At 36.5% G+C, this 5,025-nt stretch overlaps 1 non-coding gene across 1 annotated transcript; it reads right to left on the bottom strand.

The window, feature by feature from the left end:
- Positions 1 to 4,055: 4,055 nt before the first annotated feature.
- LOC127077526 (small nucleolar RNA R71) lies at positions 4,056 to 4,162 on the bottom strand. The gene has a single exon (XR_007787324.1). It is a non-coding gene; the product is annotated as a small nucleolar RNA R71 (small nucleolar RNA).
- Positions 4,163 to 5,025: the final 863 nt, after the last annotated feature.

Below are 5,025 nucleotides of genomic sequence, written 5' to 3'. Positions count from 1 at the left end.
ATGAGGTTTTGGGTAGCAAAATTAAGGGATATAAAAAGAATAATCAATAGGATCAGTTCATTGTCGCATTGAAATGGAAGATGTTAAAAACGTCGCATTGCTTTCTATACAGCTAAGGGCTTACCGTCATTAGGACCTACACAAACAGTTTGTCGTGACCTGTACTTGGTCCCTTTAATTCTCGTTTCCCTAGTCATTTTCTGAGCGTGTGCATCCTATATATGTATGTGAAAAATAATATGATTAAAAATGAAAAGCATTTAACGTGTGGATGAGACAAATAGTGTGCGGATGAGACAAATAGTGATAAACACATTCAACTATATTTGTTGTTTATTTTAAAGCTTATGTGATGTATGAGTTGGGGAAAAATTGATTATGGAAAACAATAAAAAGATTTCTAATGCGGTGGTGGGAGTTTTCTGAAGATCGGGAATGACAGATAAATAAGATAGCAGTTTGATGTTTAATTTAGTATATAAATGAGGTGGACTTTTGCAAGTATGAGTGAAAAATGTATTTGTGTATGACTTAGTGTCGCACATATATAGTAAGGACAATTACAATCGTCTCTGGGATATCTAACGTGAACTGCGGGCAACCGTTGGACATACATCAGTGATCCTAATGGAAGGAGGGATACGCTCCTATATGGTGTCAATGATTAGAGAAAGACGCGTCTTGATTGGATTGGCCTTATGAATTGGATCGACCATGAGGAATTGTTGGCCAGCACAAAACAATTGCCCCAAGTCCTTGTATCAACCTTGAAGCGAGGATTGTTGATGTAGATATAGGTGAGATCGACCCAGGAATCTGAACCGTCGAGAGAAATTGCCCGTTGAGAATGTGCACTGTGGAGAAGACACTCAATTGGAGTTTAGTGGGAGTAGTTAGCATAGGGAAGATGCACGTTAAATGTGTTTCGTGCAAGTAAAACATTGTTGTAGTGATGGCTTCCATGTGACACCACGCGCATAGGGAATTACAGTGACGACCAAGGCTTACTCAAGTTTCGTTATTGTTTCAAGAATCCATATGATCAATTGGGTGGAAATTTTGATCTTATGGTGGACCATGACCATTGAATCTGACAGTTATTGTGCTTATAAAGCGGGAACTTGAAATTCATTTGCACTTTCTGCAATATTATTTGCTTCAAAGTGTTCTAACAAAGAGTTTCATTTGACCATTTTGTTTTTTCTCCCGATAGTTCTAGAATTTGGTTTGCTTCACTCGAATGGCCCGCGTCTTTGTTCAAGTCATTATGATACCCTACATTTAAAATAAGGTATTTCTTTTTTTACCATTTTCATATATGACTTGGCATTAACGGTTTCATATGGAGAACTACAAACCCATGTGTAGGTATCCCATTTGAAGACCTTAGCAATGTATAACTTAGTAATGTTGAATCTCGCAATGAACATGTAGTAGTTAATCTTTGTGATATGGAGCCTTATCCCACTCGTATTGATATATACACTCCTTTAAGAATTTCAAAGATATATTCTTCCCCACTTTACTCCTCAACCTTTCTTCTCATAAAACACTTTGAGAAATTCATGTTGGGGCACATGCTAATGAAAGAAGTTATGGATCTATATGCTTGAAGAAGTAATAATTAGTTGGTTTTGATGAAGAAAATTGATCATGCAGCTTCAAAGTAAATAAATCCATGAGTCAAATGGCTTTTTCATGGTGAAATTTCTTTGTGACGGTAAAAGTTGATATCAATTGTCAAGTAAAGTTCCGCATGATGGCACCTGATCAAGAAGATATCTCAAGTTTTATCAGTCAGACAATTCAAGAATCCAATTGAAGTGTTAGTCAAGTTGATGAATAAAGCAGGGGATCATGAATTTTGAAATGGAGAAAATGTGAAATTGCTTATGCGCTTAACATCAAGAGTAAGTCTTGAAGTACTGAGTCAATCACACACACACACATACACACACACACACACACACACACAAACACACAAATCATTTTTTAAAGCCTCTCTAATTCCATAAAACTTATGAAAACCGTACCAAGGCTTGTATGGAATTGATTAAAAATTGTTTTCTAATTAATTAGGAAAGTTTATACACTACCAAATCGATTAAGTACTTGGTCAATTCGATTAGATTAAAGTGAAATACCTCATAACCGAATAAAAAATCCTTTAATTAACTAATTCATGTAGTTGTTTTAGGGTTTCCTTTTTCGGGTTAGGGTTTCCATTTTTAAAGGTGTTTTAATCGATTACCAGTTATGGTTAATCAGTTAATTGGCTCATGGATCATTTCCTTTTTTGAGCAAAACTTTTTCCTATATAAAGGAGCTTTCTCCTCATTTTGTTTCCCACCAAATTTTTTAATATAAATCTCTCTCTTTTTCTTATACATTGTTCCAATTTTTTTTTAATGAGAATTACCGTAGTTCTAAAAGACTAAGACACCAATGTGAGAGTTGTGTTGTACTTTCCAGTGTACCAGACAAAAGTCTCCGATTTGGAGCAGGTTTCTTATTCAAGTTTATTTGCATTTACGTTTTATTTATCTTGCATGCTTTACTTTATTTACTTGTCTGTCTTGCTTTTACCTACTTGTTTATTAACTTGCGCATTTTATTTGCCTGTTCTTTTAAACATGATTAATTTTGCTATGTTGATTTTTATTTCCATGTCTGGCTAAATCTTTAAAGGTTAGGATGTAAGGATCGTCGTTAAGATGATACTCCATAATTTGTATCTATTGAAATGCATTAGGGGCTGTTTTGATTTTAACACAAGTTTTCAGTACTTATTTTGATCGGTAACTATGAAAGTAGAGCCGAGATATAGTTGGGTAAGATCGAAAACCGTCCAACTCTTAAAAATAAACTTGGTTAGTTTTAACTGGTCAAAAGTAGCGAAATCACTCTGTCCGGTTAATTAGGAATTTTTAACACTATTAGAAAACGATTTTGAAACTATTTTCGGACGCGCTTGTAGGTTTAAAATCCGGATCCTTGAGCGAAAGCCATGGATCTCTTTTAAGTTAAACTTTCCAAATCAAAATCACTTTTTAACTAAGTCAAGAATTAAATTTCTTAAAAATAGGTTTACTACTTTAACGCAACAAGCACCCTTCATAAGTGATAATGCAGGGCATTAATTAGAGAGTAAACTCGGTTCTGAATACGCGAAAGCGACAATTCCTGTTAAATTGATTCTTCTCAAAGTAGAAAATATTGCCCCATAAGTAGTTCTATTTAGAAAAAATTGGAGTATTTTCCTAACTAATGTGAATTACATCCGAGCCTGCATTTTGTATCTGAATTTGTTTACTTCATTATATCCTTTTTTGTGTATGTGAATTTACTTATTTGATTTTCCTTAGGAAAACACTGTAACAATAGAAATCGATAGATTGACAATTTGGTCTTTGTGGGAACGATAATCTTTTGTATTACTTTGGCGTGTTTCGTATACTTGCGGATAGCAAACCACACCATAAAGTTTTTGGCGCCGTTGTCGGGGACCAATCACGTCAAATTTTCATACCCTGTTGTTACACTGTCTAGACTAAGGCCCTGTTAGCTGGTAGATGCGAAAAACTCGTAGTACCGGAAGTTTAGAGGATCCAATAGCAGAACCAAAGCGATACGCTCGCGCACGCCATTTGCTCCAAAGAATTAGGAGAGCAATGGATGAAGATCAAAAACGAAGACCACTTAAGGAATTCACTCGGCCTTCTAACAAAGAACTCAGTTCTAGTATAGTAAACCCGACTATTCCTGCTAATAATTTCGAATTAAAACCCTCTTTATTACAACTAGTACAATAAAACCAATTCGCGGGTCTCGCTACAGAGAACCCAAATCAACATTTAAAAGTTTTTATCCAATTAGCTGACACGTTCAAGACCAACGATGCTTCGCCTAAGGCAATTCGTCTAAGACTATTCCCGTTTTCCCTTAGAGATAAAGCACGGTCTTGGTTAGATTCCCTTCCAGCTAACTCGATAACTACTTGGGAAGACCTCAGAAGAGTGTTCCTTGCAAGATATTTTTCCCCAAGTAAGACCGCTGTCCTTCGAAACTAAATAACCAGATTCACTCAAAATCAGGGTGATTCACTTTTTGAAGCTTGGGAAAGATATAAAGAACTACTAAGAGCTTGTCCACACCATGTCTCGGAACAACGATTGATTATTCACACCTTTTATAATGGACTTCACTATAACACAAATATGTCCATCGACGTTGCCACCAGTGGTGCTCTGATGAATAAACCTTACCCCGACGCTTGCGCTCTCATCAAAGATATGGCACAAAATCATTACCAATGGGAGTCGGAACGAGCATCAGTGGAGAAAAGGGAGACCAAAGGAGGAATACATGAGGTAAATTGTATGGACATGATGAAAGCTAAAATGGACGCTTTAGCCCTGAAGGTTGAACACATGTCTGCAAATCCTACAGCTGCAGTAGCTGTAGATTGTGAAATCTGTGAAACCAAAGGACATCTTGCACTAGAATGCAATCTGTTAACTGAATCAAACTCAGACCAGGTCAATTATGCCCAAGGAAACCCGTTTTCTAACACTTATAACCCTAGATGGAGGAATCACCCAAACTTCTCTTATAAAAACAATAACCCTATTCAAAGCTCTACACCTCAAAGACCACTAGGTTTTCAAGCTCAAAAACCAATCTAACATATGCAGGCCGTTCCTCAAAAGCCAAACCTTGAGAAAATCATGGAGAACTTTATTTTGGCCCAAACTCGGCAAAACAAAGAGTTCCTAAACCAATATATTCATGTAAATGAACTGATCAAACAATTAGGAACTAAGGTTGATTCGATAATCACTCACAATAAGATTCTTGAAACCCAAATCTCACAAATAGCACAACAACAAGCCCCTCAGGCCACACCTGGAGGGAAATTTCCTAGACAACCTCAACCCAACCCCCGAGAACAAGCTAACGTTGTTACCCTACGAAGTGGGACCACTTATGACGAACCTGTAAAACCAATAACAAACCATTAGGGTA

The sequence above is a fragment of the Lathyrus oleraceus genome, chromosome 4 (genome assembly GCF_024323335.1).
Source record: "Lathyrus oleraceus cultivar Zhongwan6 chromosome 4, CAAS_Psat_ZW6_1.0, whole genome shotgun sequence".
NCBI classification, from domain to species: domain Eukaryota; kingdom Viridiplantae; phylum Streptophyta; class Magnoliopsida; order Fabales; family Fabaceae; genus Lathyrus; species Lathyrus oleraceus.
The sequence above is the reverse complement of the archived record's forward strand: the minus strand, read 5'-3'. Positions and strand labels throughout refer to the sequence as shown.